This window comes from Mustela nivalis (genome assembly GCF_964662115.1).
Source record: "Mustela nivalis genome assembly, chromosome: 9".
Lineage (NCBI taxonomy): Eukaryota > Metazoa > Chordata > Mammalia > Carnivora > Mustelidae > Mustela > Mustela nivalis.
Window position 1 is genome coordinate 94,429,717 of NC_139028.1, and position 21,832 is coordinate 94,451,548.

Consider the following 21,832-nt stretch of genomic DNA (forward strand, 5'->3'; position numbering starts at 1 on the left):
TATATATATATATATATATATATATATATATATAATGGAATATTAGTCAGCCATCAAGAAGAATGAAATCTTGCCATTTGTAACAACATGGATGAAGCTAGAGTATTATGCTAAGCAACATCAGTCAGTCAGAGAAAGACAAATACCATATGATTTCACTCATATGCAGAATTTGATAAACAAAACAGATGAAATATATGGGAGAGAAAAAATAAAATAAAATGGCCTTTCTTTTATAAGTTGAAGAATATGAAGTATGATAATGTTTGTTTTTTGTATGTATGTCCTTACTTGGGAAAATGGCTTGGTGACACTCTTTTGGTCCCTTCTCTGCTTGTCACATTTAAAATTCTCCTGTTTTGGAAGATTTGAAATGTACTACTTAGTTGAATTCAAATGGTAATATCCCATGCTAAGATGCAGTACTGTTTTCCTTTAATTCCAAATTGGTGATTTTATTGAATAGCACCTTCTGTAGTAATATTAACTGATTAATCCTCCCAATAAGAAAAGGTAGCTGAATATTTGTTTTATTTTGAGAGAGTAAGCTTGGGAAAAAGTTTAAATGCCATTGTGTTTTGGCAAATTATAAACTGAGGATCACATTTAATCTTTTTATATGGTTAGCAGAAGAGCAGCTGGGTTATGCCAGTGCATTAGAAGTCTGTAAATGTTTCATCTGGTGATGAAATTGACCACTTCATCTCTATCCATGTGATCATCAACAAGAAGTATGTCTATGCCTACGATATTGGAAATGGAAAGAAAAATCCAATTATCTGGCTAATTTAGTAGCTTCCTTCTCCTACCTTATTGAATTTGTCTGAAAAATACACTGCATTTCAGTGTAGGTATAAACAATCCATGATAATTACTACAAAAATAAAAAAGAGGATGATTAATAACACCTAGATATTTATCAGTCTTTTAAAACTGAACAATTTACTAAATAATAAAATACCAAGTGTCCAAATTATAACATGAAATAACTTACTCAACCAGCCATGTGTCCCATAATATTCAAGTGTTATTAATGAATGGATCTGAATAAGTTCTAAATGGTTGTGTCCATCAGTGAATTTTAAAATAAAATATTGAAGTTGAAATATATTAGAATTCTAAATCATAGAAGAGGTGATCATTAAATATATCCTTTCTGTTTTTCCTTTTTCTTTCCCTCACTTTTTATTTTTTAACCAGAGACCACAGAAAAGAGCTGAAACCTTTGAACCTCTAAAATTTTTCCTTGTGGAATGTGAGATCTTTGAGAACATTGAGCATGTGTTCTAGATAATGACTTTTTTTCTTTTTTAATGAGCCTATGTGTAGGGATGCTCTTTGAGATGTGGCAAAGGGAATAGAAAGGAGAAAGGTTAAAGGTAAAATCGTGGGCTATGTATACTGCGATCCAAATTTTTTGGAAATCAATGTCCTTTAGAGCAGCCGTTAATCATGATCAAAGAAATTCAGTAAATAAATACCTCAGCTTTTTTCACCATTGTGAAGTGAATTGGTAAGTGACGTGTCCTACGTCATCTCTCCCGGGTCACCAGGAAGACTGAATCCCTGTTGCACAAAGTATTAACCTGTTTATTTTCTTGGTTTTCCTCCTTTCACTGTCTTTGCCACCATATGACTTATGTTTTTTAGGCATCACTTCAGGGTCAACTTGTGAGGTAACTCACAGAAGGCATTTTATTTAAGTTATGTGTGTGTGTATGTACGTATGTATGTATGTATGTATTTTTGTTTATTTTTTAAAGATTTTATCTATTTAGTTGAGAGAGGAAGAGAGCACAAGTAGGTGGGGAAGGGGCAGAGGCTGTGCAGGGAGCCCAATGTGGGGCTTCTTCCCAGCTGGGACCATGGGCTGAACTGAAGACAGATTCTTAACTGACGGAGGCACTCAGGTGTCCCTAAGTTATGTTTTTGAGTGCAATCTTATGATCATCTCCATATGGAAAACATGTAAAAGCAGAGCTGCTGTGGTCAGAGGAATGGTGTGGTGCTGATCAGGGAGTAGAATCCTTCTAGTCAGCCTCCTTTCTGTGGGACACAGTGTTTCTTGGGAAAATTTTGAAAACCTTTAGGACAAATGTTTTCTTTCACTTAAAATAATTCTCTCATTCTTTCACTGATTTCTTCTACCAAATATTGCATGCTAATTGCCAAATATTTAGCTCCTACAGTAGCACTACAGTTACTTACTCTTTCCCTGAGTATTATATTTTCTAAGAATCCCTCTCTGAGGCAACCAACACAGTTTTCCAAATGCAGTTAAAACTTGTTCTTATTCCGTACACTATCCATTCCATAACTAGTTCAATCGTACATTAATGAGAATCAAGTCAGTTAACCTTGATTCCTTGAATTAAGAGATTGTATAAATCCTAGCTGAAGTCAATGCTGACTGAACTTTTTTTTTCTTAGAGTGTGACTTTTCATATAATAAACTTATTTAATGGACACACATAACAGTAACTTATCTTGGAGTGTGACAGGCAAATTTTCTGGGAAAAAAAATCAATTTCCCTCTTTCAATATTTCTTTTAACAAGGTTGAAAATCATATATCTTAACAGAGAATGTTCCCAAGCTCTGTGATTAACATGCAAAGCTGTTACTTAACAGCACTCTCTCACTTTTAAAATGACATTGAGAGCTTAGAGGCGCTTGTTCTTAATTTTTAAACCTACTGATTTCATTGTGCCTGACACAAAGCAGAACATCTTTGCCATAATTATTGTATAACAGTTATTTTTCACAAAGTTGTAATTTTCCTAAAATTAGCTGGACTGCCTCAATTATGTAAATTGGATCCTGAGACTTTAATGAGTGCATTTGTAGGAGCACACTAGACTTTTATAGGGAAATATCAGGGGGGAAAAAATCTCCAAAGCATTTTTGCTGCACTAAATGAGACGAGGGCTAAGTAATTCATAGCTGGTGGTCACAGTTTCCTGTGGACAGTCGGTTTGTTGGGTCCTCTCTCTGCTTTGTGCAATAGAGAAAATATACTCTATCTAAGACTAAAATCCTGTGGGTAAAAAGGAAACCTCAAGGGTTAAGGGCTCTATCTGACCTTGGTACTATGTTTTGGCAAGGTTAGCCTGCACCTTCTCTTCTTGTTTCCTTTTGACACGATATCATTTCTCTCCCCACCATATATGCCTTGTTCTGCTTATCTATTGTTGTTGGACAAACTACCCTAAAATTTAGTGGCTTCAACAATCACTTGTCATTACCTCTTTCAGTTCTTTGGGTTGAATAGATTGAGCTGAACAATTCTTCCTTCTCACCTTTTGTGGGATTACACTCAGAGAACAGCTGGATTTGGAATCAACTGCAGGCTCGACAGAGTTGGCTATTCCAAGATGGCTTCTTCACACACATTTTGGGTACTCAGTGCTCCCTCACATGGCCTCTGTCTCCAGCAGAGTAGTCTGGACTTCTTTCATAGCACCTCAGGGCTCCAAGAGGAAGAAAGGGGAAGCTGCCATTTCTTTCAAAGAATAAGCCCACACTTGCTGGAGCAGGTCTTCCACCATACTTGATTGTTCTAAGTACTTGCAGGTCAGTCCAGATTCAAGGGAAGGCACATGGACACCATCTCTTCATAGAGGAGGAAGTCAAAGAATTTGAGACATCTTTAATCTGACACATTTCTCACCGAGTTGTTTGATCGCTGACAAAATTTGCTTCCTTCCTCACTCTCTTCCTTTTTCCTTTTTTCTTCCTTCCTTTATTTCTTTCTCTGCTAGAAGATAAACTCATTAAGGTGGCTTACTTTGGTGTTTATCACTTTATGTAATCCTAACTCTCAGGGGAGGTTTTTGATCAAACCCTTCCTATCTAATTTCCCATATATCTTGTCTGACTCTACCCATTTTTTCATTAATCGTGCTCCTCTCTATTCTACAGACTTCTACTTCATTTTCCCACCTCCCTCTCTTCCTATGGCCTACCTCCAACTCCAATACAGTGGCTTTCCTCCTTCTGGAAATTGTGATGTTTCAAAATGGTGTGTGTTTAGCATCCATGTTGTCTGTATTATGCAAATAAACTAAAGAGATGTGTGTCTATTCAATAATATTAATAACAGTATCACCAACTAATACTTATTAAGTGCTCATATGTGTTAGACGGAATAGTAGCAATATGCATGTATTACCTCATTTAAATCTTTAAAATCACCTTGTGAGATAGATTTTATTATCCCCATTTTACATACTAGACAAGTGAGGCATGGAGAAGTCAAGGGTTAGCATCTGTAATTGTATTAGATAATGGAAGTAATTTCATTATCTAATGACAGTCTAACTGCTTGTACCAGTTTGTATGTGAGAAAGGTCTCATTGCTCCACATTCTTCACAGCATTGCTCCTGTTAATCTGTTCATTTTTTGCCAATATAGAGAGTATGAAATTGCATTTTATTGTGATTTTAATTTGTATTTTCCCAATTGCAAATGAACTGACACATATTTTCATAAAATTTCTTGGCCATGCTTGATTTCTAAAAAATGACTGTTTATGCCTTTTACCTGTTTTCCCATTAACTTCTTTTTCTTATTGATTTATTGGAGTTCTATATATAGTCTTGGTACTGACCTTTTTCAAAATATGATTATATATGTTGCAAATGTTTTCCTTCAGAATATGGCTTATCTTTCTGTTCTCTTCTTGGTGTTTTCTAGTGAATGGGAGTTTATTTATATGTGTGTGCTTTGTCTGGAAATAATACAGATTTGCTTCTTCTTGATCTTTACATCTTTATATCTCCATTTTTCTTAATTGCACTGGCCAGTATCACCCTTACAGGGGACCTAAAAGATGTGATAGTGGACATTCCTGTCTTTTTATGATAATGGAGAATGTTTTATTATATTTTATTGTTAAGTATGTTACTTTTTGTAGAATTCATTCCTAGTCCCTTAGGAATTCTTTCTTTATCATGAGTGGATGATTTTCAGTTCTTATCTAGTGACTTTGCAATACATATATGTAGAGGATTGCCCGAGTTTTTGCCCTTCATTGTTTATTTTGGTAAAGCATTTGAAAATATTTCCAGTGTTATATTAACCTTTCACTTCCAGGATAAAATCAAGTTGGTCATGATGTTTTATCTTTTACTCACATTGCTCTATTTTGCTTCCTAATATTTTAAGATTTTTGCATCCGCATTTATGTATGAGATTGACTTAAATTTTTTGTTTCTCTGAACGTGTTATTGTTCTTAGTGTCAAGGTTATATATGCCTCTCCTCTTCTAGAAGTGTTTGTGTAAAGTTAGAATTATCTTTCAATGTTTTGAGAACTGCCCTATAACAACCTCTGGCCCTGGTGTTTGCTTTGTAGAAAGATTTTTTTTTTATAACTACATTTCTTTCACATTTATAGGACTATTCAAATATTTCATTTCTTCTTGGCATTAGTACATTATATTATATTATATATTAGTACATTATATTTTTCCAGGAACTTGCTCTTTGAATATCCTTTCAAAGCCTCTGCATCAAGTTGTTTATAATATTATTTTATCATCTCTTAATATCTGCTGCATGTGCAGTTAGGCTCCCTGTTGATTGCCACTATTGCTTAGTTTTCTCTTTTATTCTGGATTAGTCTTGCCAGTTTGTTTTTCTTCTATACTGTAGGATATTCTTCTATTTGAATTTCACATTTTATTACTCATTTTCTCCATTCCTCAGGTTTTTCTCTTTTTCTAACTTTCAGTATGGAGATTTAACACACAGATTAGCTTAACTTTCATTCTTTTCTATAATAATTGTGGCTCTGCCCTTCCCTTTTTTACCACATTATTTGCTTATTAGAATTTACGATACAAAGCATTTTCACTATTATTCAATTGTATATGTTGTTTTCTTTCCTGATTTTTTAAATCTGTGAATATAAGAGAGTGTTTTTTTAAAAAATGTAAATACATTATTCCTCAGTTATTCTTTTTTTAGTTTTTTTCTTTTGTAAAATGAGACAAAGATTCAAAAACCACACAAATATGTAGCTTAATAAAATATTATAAGACAAACACATCTGAAATCACCACCCATTAAGAATACTTTGTCAGTCATCCCAGAAGTTCTTCCATAAACCCTCTCTTCTTCCAAAATAATCATTATCATAAATTTTAAGATCATTGTTTCCTTGCCTTTCTTTATAGTTGAACCAATCCAATTTGCATTTCTAGACCTTAATCTTACCTATTTCATTATTTTTATTTGATATATCTTTTAAGTCTCTTCAGCTATAGTTTCTTCTTTCTTTTCTTTTTCTTATATTTTATCAGTTTCAGAGAATGACTTATTTATCAAAGTCAAGATTTTGCTAATATGTCCTCCTGGTAAAATGTGCTAATTGAACATTTGTATTTGTCTCTTTTCTTTTTTTCCTGCAAATAGGCAGTTGGATAAACTGTATCCAAGTAAATATCATTATTTCTGTATTTTATAGCTGAATTCTGTTTTATCATATTTCTTGAAATGAAGAATAGAGGATTAGCTATTTATTAGATCTCCTTAATGTTCTATGTATTGCTAATTCTGCTTTTTATTAAATAAATAGTAAAATATTACAATGTTATTTTTTCATCTTAATTATTAGTTGGTATAATTGGCAGTTGATGAACTTTAAAGTTCTTTGTATAAAACATTTGCATCCATAATAAATGTGTAAAAGAGCTGCAACCTTTGAGTCATAACATTTTTAGGCAGTAAAGAGTATGTGAGATTATCTCCCAGATGGCTTTAGATCTTCCAGACAGGGCTTGTGATTTCCCCTTGGAAAAATAGTTCCCTTTTGTTATTAAAAAGATGACATTGAGCAGAATCTTTCTCTAGCATCTACATATAAACTCCATGTGTCAAAGTTTTGTGTTCCTGGACTTTATAAAGTTAAAGAATAAGCATCCATATTTTTTCTTTCCCGTATCAGAAGATACCTTTGAGATAATGGTCTCATTTTGAATCTCTCAAAATCTGTTTTAAAAAGACCCACTAGATCTTCAACTACTTATAACCTTAATAACTACACATGTGCACTTCCTTCATATCCAATGGTAGTAAATGTCTTCAGTAGCAAAATAGACAGATGGGAGTAGTAACTCAGAACACTCACCTGTCCTACATTGGTAGGGCATGCTTTTCTAAATCTGTTATGTCTGGTGAAAATATTTTACAATCACACAGGAGCTAGTTGAAATTTTAAGAAAACAGCAGTTCAGAGAATCTTTTGATTCCCTGGTTCAGCCTATTCAATTTAGGCAATTGAAATGGCGTCTTCAAGTTTAGAGTGCCATTTTTCTTCTCCCTAATGGATTTTGAAAAGAACAGTAAATGAATGGAAAAATACTAAGTAGATGAGAAGCAGTTTTTAAAAAGCCATTATGGGTTATGGTTCTGCTCAGGAACAGTTTTAGAAATTAGGAATCAGGCAATAAATACTTCAAATTAATGATAGAAAATCAGCTTTATATTGATGTCTGATGAGACCTTGGAGCATTTAATTCTTAGTTTTCAGATTCTTCCATGAATCAGTCATTATCCATAAAGCTGAAAATTACTGGGATTTAGGAATAGCGTTTTTATATTTTTGGTACTGTTCTTAAAATTTCCAGAAAAACTAGCAATCTGAAATATGATTTCTATTCTCTTATATGTTTTATATTTTACTCTTTATATGGTTTTACCTTTTAGGAAGTTGAACTTCTAAAGAAAGCTCAAGCAATAACATCTATGATAGATTAACAGTAGGTGCAATTTTATTTTGGTACTCCTTCTATTGAAACATGGAAGTTCCCTTGCATCTTAGTTTGCCTGAGAGGTATGCTGTATGCTTGATCATAGAATGCTGCAGAGGAATATTCTGGGACTTCTAAGGCTGGTTCATAAGAACTCTTGCAGGTTCCATCTGGGTTTCTTGGAACACTTGCTCTTGAAACTCAGCCATCATGCTGTGAGGAAGCCCAACCAGCCCCAGGGAGTGGCGCCTGGCCAGCAGCCCCAGATGAACTCCCAGCTGACAACCCCCACCAACTCGCTAGCCATGTAAGTGAGCCATCTTGGAAATGTGTCCTCCCGGCCGGTTGGGCTTTTGATGCTTTATGGCGTCACATAAGCCCACCCCGCCAAACTCTGCCCAAATTGTAAATTTGTGAGCCAGAAACATGATTATTTTTATTTTAAGCCACCAAATTTTGGAGTGATTTGTTATACAGCAATATATTACAAAACAGCAGGCATCTCCTGGACTGATTTCTGAATCAATAGAAAAACAAGACTAAAGAGTCAGGAGAATGGAAAACAAAAATATTCTTTGATTTCAAAAGTGGTTAGATTAGAGAATTTGTTAAAGTTTGAGTACTAAAGTTAGTTTACTGGAGAACTACCCTGCATTTTTAAATTTGCCTGCCTGAAGCAAAGTTGAATTCTGTGGGTGCGGGTCATTGCCTCCTACTGGTCCAGGTGAAGAAGGGGAGAGAAAATGATTAATTCCTTCATGCTCAAGCCATTTAATAGGTCAGATTCACTTATTAGAGAAACATAGACCTATGACTCTTACCACCAATCAGGCAGTTCATTCCACATTTTTATGGAGATAAAAGAGTGTTCACAGTGTTTGGTAGTATTTAAGATAATCCCTCTTCATGAAAATTGGAGAATTGTGCTGAAGGCATTCCCCTGTCTCACTAAATAAAAGAGCAGCCGTTCAGACAAAATTTTTTTCATATCCTGACCTGACAACTTAATAGGAATGTGCCCTCGGACAAGTGACTTAACCTCTCTAAATCTGTTTCCTCATCTGTAAAATGGGGATAATTCTAGCACTTAACTTAATTGTGTCTAATCCATTGTAAGGACTTAGAAGAATGTTTCTACTCTTTGCAGTTATAAGAAGCCAGTAAGGATATTTGTGCTTAAAATTTTAGGCTCATGGAATCCTAAAAGGAAAATCACAAAGAAAAATATCATAGTCCTAAGTATAGTGCCTATACTTATTTATGTTACTGACAGCATACTTTTCAATGTGAAAGAATGTGATCACAATGTAGTCAATGGTATATTCCAGCAATGATGAGTGTAATGGGAGATTTGTATAAGTGTACATTTCCATACAGAAAAATAACTGAATTAATATATGCTTGCTTTGATACTCCTAGACCACCAGATCTATCAGAAACATTAGGGCAGCTCAACAGATTAGCAAAGAACAGGAATACAGTTAAGGAAACTAGTTGTATAAGGTTTATTAAGATAACTGCTATAAGTGTGTGCATGTGTGTGTGTATGTGTGTGTGAGAGAGAGAGACAGAGACTGAGGATTTCAGATTCTTGATTTCTCCACAATTTATGCAGATTCAAGTTCGGTGATTTACTTAATGGTCCAATCCAAGTTCATTTCTGTGGTGTTCATTGATCCACACCAAGATCAACTGATGTATCTTTCTCGCTTTGTGTCAGTGCCAATGAACTTATCCTTAATTAGGAGCATCTAAGTATTTCATTTGTGTTAGTTTTACCACTCACAGTAATGTCCTCAAAGATATCAGTTACTTCCATTATTGACTCTATCTTATCCACTACAAAACTGGTTCTCAATAAGTATTTTCTTTTTCTTTTAAGATTTTACTTACTTATTTGACAGAGAGAGACAGAGAGAGAGAGAGAGAGAGAGAGAGAGAGAGAAAGCAAAAGTAGGGGGAGTGGCATGCAGAAGGAGAGGGAGAAGCAGGTTCCGCATTAAGTAAGGAACCCAATGTGGGACTTGATTCCAGGATCCTGCGATCATGACCTGAGCCAAAGGCAGACACTTAACTGACTGTAACTGACTGAGCCACCTAGGCACCCCTCAGTAAATATTTCCTTGAGTTAATTAGAATGTTACATGATATTCCACTTGTTGCCAAATACATTATCAAAATTCAGACTTAGATTTTTCTGGCTGCTTTAGCTAAAGTGATGGTAGTTCCATATTGGCATTGAGGACATCCATATTGGCTTTGAGGACATCATCCTATTCCCAAATTCTGTTATTTATTAGGGACTAGAGTTTTGTCTAGTCCTTTTGTCTAGTCCATTTTCCTTTTGGAAAGGAAATGTTCTGACTTTGAATTTGTGGGTGATTTGCTGTCTGGGGCTGTTAGACTCTATGTCTATGTATGGGGATCCTTGGGCTTTAGGGTGCTATAACCAATGGACAAGAGAAGGGGTAGCTTAGGGAAACATAGAGCCACAAAGCTGACAAGAGGATTGTCCCATGCTGCACATTACAGGTGATAATTCTCTTGGGGATGCTACAACTTTGCTTGTTTTAGAAATAAAGACATTTAGAAATGTTTTAGAAATGTCCTCTAACATGTTTTAGAAATAAAGACTGCTAATCTTCCAGTCAATTAGATATCCTAGTAGCTGAAGAGATTCAGCCTCCCATGTACAATCATGGGCATTTGTGAATACTTGTGTCTCCCTAGATATGTAACCAGAAGGTGAATAACAATTGGGTTAGACTTGCTACTGTCTTAAGATAAAGAATGGAAGTTACCATGGGAATTGAGGGAAAAAAAAGTATGAATGCATATCTCTGTTGCATACAATAAGTACACTATTATTTCTAGAGAAACCCATAAAATATTGCGACTGAATTTATGTTACAGTGACAGGTTAGAATAAAAATACAGAAATATAATAACCTGGCCCAGATCACTGTGGCATGTATATTATCCCAAGTCATCAATAGCATTCAAAATGAAATTTAATGTAGATTTCACAGGTATTGTGAATTCTCTAAGACTTACCTTTCAGAGCAGAGAGTCCTCTCATTAACTAATTCTTCATTTATTCAATGGAATTTATTGCATTCTTACAATGGATCAGACATGCTTTCTTGTATGTAGGCAAGAGTGCCTGAGATATAGGACTTGGAATACTAAAATTCAGTCTTTAAAATCAAAGTAATTTAAGAATTTGCTAAATATTCTAATTGTACTTATAATAATTACCACCATTCTTGATCTTAAAGTGTTATAAAAATAACAGAATCATTCTGAAGGGTTGGCTGCTATGTTTCATGCTTCACTTTTCTAATAATACCCTTAAATTTGATATCTTGAGGCCTCATGAAGTTGACTAATAGGTTATTTCTAGGAACTACATCCCTCAAAAATCTCCCAGGATTCCAAGGGGTCTTATATATGTAACCTGAGTGTACTCCTAATGCCAACACCAGTTCATGCATTTAAAAAGGGCTAGTTTTAAAAAATGGGCTGGAGGACATAGTCGTCCTATGTTTATATTCAGAGTCACTGCTATCACTGATGTATAATATTTACTGTTGAATGCTTCCAATGTGCTTGGCCATATTGTATACACTTTCCTCAAATTAATTCATTCTGTTCTCACAAAACTCTATGAAGGTCATAGCTATTATTCATATCTTTTTAAAAATTTTACTTATTTATTTTTTAAATAAACATATAATGTATTTTTTTTCCTTTTTAAAATTTTTTTTATTTTTTAAAAATTTTTTATTTTTTATAAACATATATTTTTATCCCCAGGGGTACAGGTCTGTGAATCGCCAGGTTTACACATTTCACAGAACTCATCATAGCACATACCCTCCCCAATGTCCATATCCCCACCAGCCTCTCCTGTTCCCCTGTTCCCCCTCCCCCCAGCAACCCTCAGTCTGTTTTTTGAGATTGAGTCTTCTATGGTTTCTCTCCCTCCCTATCCCATCTTCTTTCATTTTTTCTTTTCCTACCCCTCAACCCCCCTACATTGCATCTCCACTTCCTCATATCAGGGAGATCATATGATAGTTGTCTTTCTCTGATTGACTTATTTTGCTAAGCATAATACCCTCTAGTTCCATCCACATCATCGCAAATGGCAAGATTTCATTTCTTTTGATAGCTGCATAGTATTCCATTGTTATATATACACCCTCTTTGTTATACATTCATCTGTTGATGGACATCTAGGCTCTTCCCATAGTTGGGCTATTGTGGACGTTGCTGCTATAAAGATTCAGGTGCACGTGCCCCTTCAGAGCACCATGTTTGTATCTTTAAGATATATACCCAATAGTGCAATCACTGGATCATAGGGTAGCTCTGTTTTCAGTTTTTTGAGGAATCTCCACACTGTTTTCCAGAGTGGTTGCACCAGCTTGCATTGCCACCAACAGTGTAGGAGGGTTCCCCTTTCTCCGTATCCTCACCAGCATCTGTCATTTCTTGACTTGTTAATTTTAGCCATTCTGACTGATGTAAGGGGGTATCTCATTGTGGTTTTGATTTGTATTTCCCTGATGCCAAGTGATGTGGAGCATTTTTTCATGTGTCTGTTGGCCATCTGGATATCTTCTTTGCAGAAATGTCTGTTCATGTCCTCTGCCCATTTCTTGATTGGATTATTTGTTCTTTGGGTGTTGAGTTTGCTAAGCTCTTTATAGATTTTGGGTACTAGCCTTTATCTGATATGTCATTTGCAAATATCTTCTCCCATTCTGTCAGTTGTATTTTGGTTTTGTTAACTGTTTCCTTTGCTGTGCAAAAGCTTTTGATCTTGATGAAATCCCAGTAGTTCATTTTTGCCCTTGCTTCCATTGTCTTTGGCGATGTTCCTAGGAAGAAGTTGCTGCAGTTGAGGTCAAAGAGGTTGCTGCCTGTGTTCTCCTCAAGGATTTTGATGGATTCCTTTCTCACATTGAGGTCCTTCATCCATTTTGAGTCTATTTTTGTGTGTGGTGTAAGGAAATAGTCCAATTTTATTTTTCTGCATGTGGCTGTCCAGTTTTCCCAGCACCATTTGTTGAAGAGGCTGTCTTTTTTCCACTGGACATTCTTTCCTGCTTTGTCGAAGATTAGTTGACCACAGAGTTGAGGGTCTATTTCTGGGCTCTCTATTCTGCTCCATTGATCTATGTGTCTGTTTTTGTGCCAGTACCATACTGTTTTGATGATGACAGCTTTGTAATAGAGCTTGACGTCTAGAATTGTGATGCCACCAACTTTGGCTTTCTTTTTCAATATTCGTTTGGCTATTCGAGGTCTTTTCTGGTTCCATATAAATTTTAGGATTGTTTGTTCTATTTCTTTGGAAAAAATGCATGGGATTTTGATAGGGATTACATTAAATGTGTAGATTGCTTTAGGTAGAATAAACATTTTCAATGGACTTCCAATCCATGAGCATGGAACATTTTTCCATTTCTTCATGTCTTCCTCAATTTCTTTCATGAGTACTTTATAGTTTTCTGAATATAGATTCTTAGCCTCTTTAGTTAGGTTTATTCCAAGGTATCTTATGGTTTGGGGTGCAATTGTAAATGGGACTGACTCCTTAATTTCTCTCTCTTCTGTGTTGTTGTTAGTGTAAAGAAATGCAACTGATTTCTGTGCATTGACTTTATATCCTGACACTTTACTGAATTCCTGTACAAGTTCTAGCAGTTTTGAAGTGGAGTCTTTTGGGTTTTCCACATATAGTATCATATCATCTGCAAAGAGTGATAGTTTGACTTCTTTGCCGATTTGGATGCCTTTCATTTCTTTTTGTTGTCTGATTTCTGAGGCTAGGACTTCTAGTACTGTGTTGAACAGCAGTGATGATAATGGACATCCTTGCCATGTTTTTGACCTTAGTGGAAAAGCTTTCAGTTTTTCTCCATTGAGAATGATATTTGCGGTGGGTTTTTCATAGATGGCTTTGATAATATTGAGGTACGTGCCCTTTATCCCTACACTTTGAAGAGTTTTAATCAGAAAGGGATGCTGCACTTTGTCAAATGATTTTTCAGCATCTATTGAGAGTATCATATGGTTCTTCTTCTTTCTTTTATTAATGTATTGTATCACATTGATTGAATTGCGGATGTTGAACCAAACTTGCAGCCTTGGAATAAATACCACTTGGTCATGGTGAATAATCCTTTTAATATACTGTTGGATCCTATTGGCCAGTATTTTGGTGAGAATTTTCACATCTGTGTTCATCAAGGATATTGGTCTGTAGTTCTCTTTTTTGATGGGATCCTTGTCTGGTTTGGGGATCAAGGTGATGCTGGCCTCATAAAATGACTTTGGAAGTTTTCCTTCCATTTCTATTTTTTGGAACAGTTTCAGGAGAATAGGAATTAATTCTTCTTTAAATGTTTGGTAGAATTCCCCTGGAAAGCCGTCTGGCCCTGAACTTTTGTTTGTTTGGAGATTTTTGATGACTGTTTTAATATCTTTACTAGTTATGGGTCTGTTCAGGTTTTCTATTTCTTCCTGGTTCAGTTGTGGTAGTTTATATCTCTCTAGAAATGTATCCATTTCTTCCAGATTGTCGAATTTGTTGGCATAGAGTTGCTCATAGTAGTTCTATAATTGTTTGTATTTCTTTGGTTTTGGTTGTGATCTCTCCTCTTTCATTCATGATTTTATTTATTTGGGTACTTTCTCTTTTCTTTTTGATAAGTCTGGCCAGGGGTTTGTCAATCTTATTAATTCTTTCAAAGAACCAGCTCCTAGTTTTGTTGATTTGCTCTATTGAGTTTCTAGTTCATTGATTTCTGCTCTGATCTTTAGGATTTCTCTTCTTCTGCTGGGTTTAGGCTTTCTTTGTTGTTCTTTCCTCAGCTCCTTTATGTGTAGGGTTAGGTTGTGTATTTGAGATCTTTTCTGTTTCTTGAGAAAGGCTTGTACCACTATATATTTTCCTTTCAGGACTGCCTTTGTTGTGTCCCATAGATTTTGAACCATTGTGTTTTCATTATCATTTGTTTCCATGAATTTTTAAAATTCTTCTTTAATTTCCTGGTTGACATTCATTCTTTAGAAGGATGCTGTTTAGTCTCCATGTATTTGGGTTCTTTCCAAATTTGCTCTTGTGACTGAGTTCTAGTTTCAGAGCATTGTGGTCTGAAAATAAGCAGGGAATGATCCCAATCTTTTGATACCAGTTGAGACCTGATTTATGATCCAAGATGTGGTCTATTCTGGAGACTGTTCCATGTGCACTAGAGAAGAATGTGTATTCTGTTGCTTTGGGATGAAATGTTCTGAATATATCTGTGATGTCCATCTGGTCCAGTGTGTCATTTAAGGCCTTTATTTCCTTGTTGATCTTTTGCTTAGATGATGTGTCCATTTCAGTGAGGGAGTGTTAAAGTCCCCTACTATTATTGTATTATTGTCAATGTATTTCTTTGATTTTGTTATTAATTGGTTTATATAGTTGGCTGCTCGCATGTTAGGGGCATAGATATTTAAAATTGTTAGGTCTTCTTGTTGGACAGACCCTTTTAGTATGATATAGTGTCCTTCCTCATCTCTTTATTATAGTCTTTGGGTTAAAATCTAATTGATCTGATATAAGCATTGCCACCCCAGCTTTCTTCTGATGTCCATTAGCATGGTAAATTCTTTTCCACCCCCTCACTTTAAATCTGGAGGTGTCTTCGGGTCTAAAATGAGTTTCTTGTAGGCAGCATATTGATGTGTTTTGGTTTTTTATCCATTCTGATACCCTGTGTCTTTTGATTGGGGCATTTAGCCCATTAACATTCAGGGTAACTATTGAGAGATATGAGTTTAGTGCCATTGTATTGCCTGTAAGGTGACTGTTACTGTATATTGTCTCCGTTCCTTTCTGATCTACTACTTTTAGGGTCTCTCTTTGCTTAGAGGACCCCCTTCAGTATTTCCTGTAGAGCTGGTTTGGTGTTTGCAAATTCTTTCAGTTTTTGTTTGACCTGGAAGCTTTTTTATCTCTCCTTCTATTTTCAATGATAGCCTAACTGGATATAGTATTCTTGTCTGCATTTTTTTCTCATTTAGTGCTCTGAATATATCATGCCAGTTCTTTCTGGCCTGCCAGGTCTCTGTGGATAGGTCCACTGCCAATCTAATGTTTTTACCCTTGTATGTTACAGACTTCTTTTCCCGGGCTGCTTTCAGAATATTCTCTTTGTTGCTAAGACTTGTAAATTTTACTATCAGGTGACGAGGTGTGGGCCTATTTTTATTGATTTTGAAGGGGATTCTTAGCAGCTGCTGGATTTTGATGTTTGTTCCCTTTGCCATATTAGGGAAATTCTCTACAATAATTCTCTCCAATATACCTTCTGCTCCCCTCTCTTTCTTCGTCTTCTGGAATCCCAGTTATTCTAATGGTGTGTTGTCTTATGGTGTCACTTATCTCTCGAATTCTCTCCTCGTGGTCCAGTAGCTGTTTGTCCCTCTTTTGCTCAGCTTCTTTATTCTCTGTCATTTGCTCTTCTATGTCACTAATTCTTTCTTCTGCCTCATCTATCCTAGCAGTAAGAGCTTCCATTTTTTTTTAAAGATTTTATTTATTTATTTGAGAGAGAGAGACAGTGAGAGAGAGCATGAGCGAGGAGAAGGTCAGAGGGAGAAGCAGACTCCCTATGGAGCTGGGAGCCCGATGCAGGACTCGATCCCAAGACTCCGGGATCATGACCTGAACCGAAGGCAGCCGTCCAACCAACTGAGCCACCCAGGCTTCCCAAGAGCTTCCATTTTTGATTATACCTCATTAATAGATTTTTTTATTTCAACTTGGTTAGATTTTAGTTCTTATATTTCTCCAGAAAGGGCTTTTATCTCTCTGGAGAGGGTTTCTCTAATATCTTCTATGCCTTTTTCGAGCCTGGCTAGAACGTTGAGAATCGTCATTCTGAACTCTAGATCTGTCATATTACCAATGTCTATATTGATTAGGTCCCCAGTCTTTGGTATGGCCTCTTGTTCTCTTTTTTGTGGTGAGTTTTCCCGCCTTGTCATTTTGTCTAGATAAGATTTATTTTCTCCTGCTCTGGAATTCCTCTGTTCTCCTTGTTGAGTGAAGTTGGTCTTGGCTGGGTTTCTTTTTGATCTTCTGGGGGAGGGACCTGTTGTAGTGATTCTCAAGTGTCTTTGCCCCAGGCAGAATTGCACCGCCCTTACCAGGGGCTGGGCTAAGTAATCCATTCAGGTTTGCTTTTGGGAGATTTTGTTCTCTGAGCACTTTCCGTAGAGTTCTGGAGGACGGGAATAAAGATGGCAGCCTCCCAATCTCCGGCCTGGAGGTACTGAGAGCTTGGGTTCCTGCTCCTAAGTGCGCCCTCAGAGAAAAGCGCCAACTGCCCCAGTCTCCCTGGTCGCACTTGAAGGAAAGCAATCAATTGCTTGCTCTTGGAGAAAAGCGCCTGGTCGCTTCCATCTTCGTGGCCTCCGGCCACGCTCCGAGCTTACCCAGCCTGTGACCAGTTCAAGGTAACCCCTAGCTGAGAGCTCACTGTGGATATATATTATATATAATATAATTATTATAATTATAATATAATATAATTTTATAATTATAATATAATATAATTAATATAATATAATATAATATAATATAATATAATATAATTTGGCTTTGTTGCTAATATCTGCATGCTCTGTGACACTCAGACAGCCCCGGTCCTTCTGTGACCCCGTGGTACCTGGGGTTATGCTGACCCTGTGTGGGCTTCCCCCTGCTTTAGCCTCTGGAGCAATGTTCTTCCATGGAGAAGACTTCTAAAAGTTCTGAATTTGTGCTCTGTTGCTCTGACACTTCCTGGGAGCCGGGCCCTCCCCCACAGTCTATCTTCCTGTTGGTTTGGATTCACTTCTCTGCAGGTCCTACCTTTCAGAAAGTGATTGATTTTCTGTTTCTAGAATTGTTGCTCTTCTTCTCTTCGATTTCCCGTTGGATTGTAGTTGTTCGCAATGGTTAGATAAGCTATCTAGCTGATCTCCTGCTACCTGATGTCATCTCAGCCTGCTATTTCTTCACCATCTTGACTCCTCCCCCTATTATTCATATCTTAGTGACAGGGAAAAAGAGGTGTGGGAAGGTGAAGTAGCTTGCCTAGATCACATATCTTGGAAGAGACTGAGTCGGTTCAGACCTGGACAGTCCCGGACTGGCATTTGAGTTCTTAAGCAGCACAGTCTGCAATATGTGACATGGTCCCTGCTGTGATATTTGTTGCTGCTGCTTTCTTTCTGCTGAGTTGTTAATTGATGTTCTGCTAATTATCGTTTACAGTTACACTTCTCTCTCTCTTCTCTGACTTGCCCATCTCTGAGTTGCTCAAGGCTTTAGCTTATACTGCTTCTGACATCCTCTCTGCCATAGGGAAAGATCCTTTAGGATCCAGTTCTTTCACAGTGGTGTTCCACAGTGGAGCTACTTGGTCCCCAGAGTCCCTAGAGTTTCACTGCATCCTAGGGTAGGTGAAGAGAGGAGGAGAGGTAGCAGGAAGGGCTGCACAGGAAGAATTGATAATAACCCCCAAGTCCTAATTTGAACTTGGAAGCCTAGCCCTCCACCCTAAAATTCAGCCCTTGTTGCTGAATTGGGTTAATTCAAGCTGATTTCTTAATTACTTGTACTTAGATCATACATTGGTCTGTTCTCCCATTGTGGATACATTTTTAAAGGTTGTTCTTCCCTGCTATGGGCTGTGGGACTACTTTAAAATCAGGAATATAGCCAGACCCAGATGTGTTTTTAGAGATCTTGTGTTATGGAAGACTTTTAGGAGAGAATTATACAACTTTATATGATTGCCTCTTCAAGGCCTACCATAAAATAAATTATGTATGGTTGCTAAGGAAACCAATGACCAACTATTAAAAACTACATTTATGAAATGGCAATGTATGTGCCTTTTTACAAAGACATTAAATATTAATATCTTGGAACAAGTCTGATAAGTATCATAATTTCAAAATCATTATAAACATAAATGATGTTTCAAAGTGTACAAAACTGTAGAAGGATATAAAAGCATCTGATTTCTATGGTAACAAAGTCACAGAAACTAATAATACTACTGTGGTTTGTTGCCTACATCTGTATGTAATTGAAGAAAATTCTCCGTCTCATTTATAAGCTACTGAAGAAAATACTTTTCCACCGACGTTCAGAAAACTCTATAAATTCTATCCTAGGCCTCCTTAGGTGACACCCATATAGCAAAGCTACACATATCATCTTTTTGCTGGAGAGTAGAATGTGGCCCTTACCTGGTAGCTTGACAGAAGAGAATATAAGTTCGTGGACAGCTAGATGCCAGGCTTTGGAAGAAGATTCTTTGAGTCCTGCAAAATAAATTAAGAAAGTCAGTGAATAGGGAATTCTGAGTTTTGGTTCTCCCTTTAGTTTTGCCACTAACAATCTAGGTGACTTGGATAATGAAATTTGCTTCTTTAGGTCTCAGATCCCATCAGGAAAATAAGGAAGTTGGACTAGCTGATCTTTGAGGAACGATTCTGATTTCACATTCTCTTATTATAAGTATCTTTTCTTCTACTTGGTTCCATGTCACCTATATTTATTCTTGTATGATATTAAATGAGAACAGGAAAATGTCATATCATTTGCCAAACTATTTCCCCAGGACATCCTTCACTTTAGAATTTGCCTTTCCTTTTCCTTCAGGAATAAGAACATTATCTGAAACAAATGTTCCTTTCCTTGAATGAAGATATTTGTCAGCTAAAGGAGACTTTGAAAAAACTTGAGAGAAAAGGATACTTAGATGTAAAATAAGCTATTTTCTTGGCTAGCTGATTTTTTTACTTCCTTCATGGTTACTTTTTTGTTATCTGAATTTTAAGAAACCACTTTTTCATAGCCTGACTTCTCTTTTGAAGAAGATCTCTAGGCTCTACTAATGGAACCATAACTGATAGTAGTAGTAGTAGTAGTAATAGAGTAAAATGGAAATGAACCAACAAGATTAACTTGCTGCATTAATTCATACTTTTATGAGAAAGGTGAGAAAATAGTTCTGGATGATACCCAAGCAGTTGATGGTCCAATTTGAGGCATTTGAAGCCATAGGGAGATTGGAGGATTTAACCGTATTGAAACTTAAAATATCACCCAGGCAGTTGGGTTCTTGGGCTGTCTCTTATCTAAGTATGGCTCTTTATGAATATGAAATATAAGTTAAAATGATGAGTACATATGTGAAATGCCTAACTCAATGCTTGGCATACACAGAGACTAAGAGAGGGGCAGGAAATTGGAAACCCCATGAGATTTTTGCTGCTTCTTTGTTTTGTCCTCAAGGAATTTCAGCTTTCTTGGGTTATTATTGAGTATGCTATTTAGACCCACTATGACCAGAAATAAGTCCCCATAAGTAAAAGTTGCCTTTAGTTTTATTACTCACTGTGTCTCTAACGCCAACTGATTTCTCCAAAAAGCATGCAAAATCCATAGGAAAACACTTTCAGATTCATTCCTGCACAATTGAAATTTTTCTTTTTTGAAGCTACCATCATCTTATACCCATCATATCCCCTTTTCCTTTGAGTCCTCTAACAAGTGAACTGAAACATAAATCCAGCACATTAAGTATTATAGATAGTAGGAATATGATAAACGTCAATGGAAAGATAATTTGTGGTTTCTGGTCCAGCATATAAAGAGCTTAGAAGTTGTTACTCTGTCCTAATGACAAGTAAAAAACTGAAAAAACTGAAAGAAAATTAACAAATTAATGAATCTTTCTAGTTCTTCCAGAGAATTTAAGTCACAGGAAAAGTTACTGCCACCTAAAATTAGAGACAGGTGATACAGAAAATTTTAACTTACCAGAGAAGAAACTGATGAGCAGAAACCTCCTTAGGAACTGGTACAGGCTGGGAGAACCTAAACTGTAACTGATAAATTGCTAGAGGGTCAGTGTGGACAAGTCTGAGAAGTAAGAACAACTTGGTGATCAAGGCAGAAGAGAGTCCACACACTTCTGTGAGTTTTACCTCTCAAACCTCTACCAGGATTTCACAGTAAATATTGAAGGACAATTCTCTCATCCTTCTGGCAGAGGAAGAGGAAAAGGGACCATTTTGAAATATGCTAGAGCACTCTGTTCTTAACAAGGCCTGCCTTCAAGAGAAACTGTTTTAACAGAAACCTGATCTATTGGGGTTTTATGAGAGCCCAGCCAACCTGAAGAAAGGGATTCCCCAGCCTCCTATGGCCATCTTGTCCCACCTAACTAGACAGTGGAGTTGAGAAGCACAGCACAAGGTCACATGTTCACTAAAAGACTGAGATCTAATTACAGGACTACAACATGCTTTACCTGGCCCCTACAGCTTGCCACCATATCACTAAAGCCCCATTTACTGGAGTTCTTTTTCCCATTCTGTCATATCCTGCTTTTAACAAAAAATTTCAAGGTATAATAAAGGCAAGACACACAGTCTGAAGAGACAGAGTAAGCAAGTATCTGAACAGATTCAGATATGGCAGAGATTGGGATTATCAGACAGAGAATTTAAAATAGCTATGATTGATAGGCTAAGGTTTCTAATAGAAAAAGTAGACAATATGCCAGAACAGATGGCTAATGTAAGCAGAAATGGGAATTCTCAGAATGAACCAAAAAGAAATGTTAGAAGTAAAAAATTCTGTAAAAGAAATGAAAATGCATTTGATGAGCTTATTAGTAGACTGGATATGGCTGAGGAAAGAATTTCTGAGCTTGAGGATATGTCAGTAGAGACTTTCAAAATGGAAAAGCTAGGAGAAAGATGACTTAAAAAAAATGTAACAGACTATCCAAGAACAATGGGACAATGACAAAAGGTAAAACATATGTGATGTGAGACTACCAGAAAGAGGGGGAAAAAGAGAGAGGAAGAGAAGAAATACTTGAAGCAATAATGACTTAGAGTCTCCCCAAGTTAATGTCAGACATGAATCCACAGATTCAGGAAGCTCAGAGAATGCATAGCAGGATAAATGCAAACACCTGGTAAACACCTTTATCACATCACATA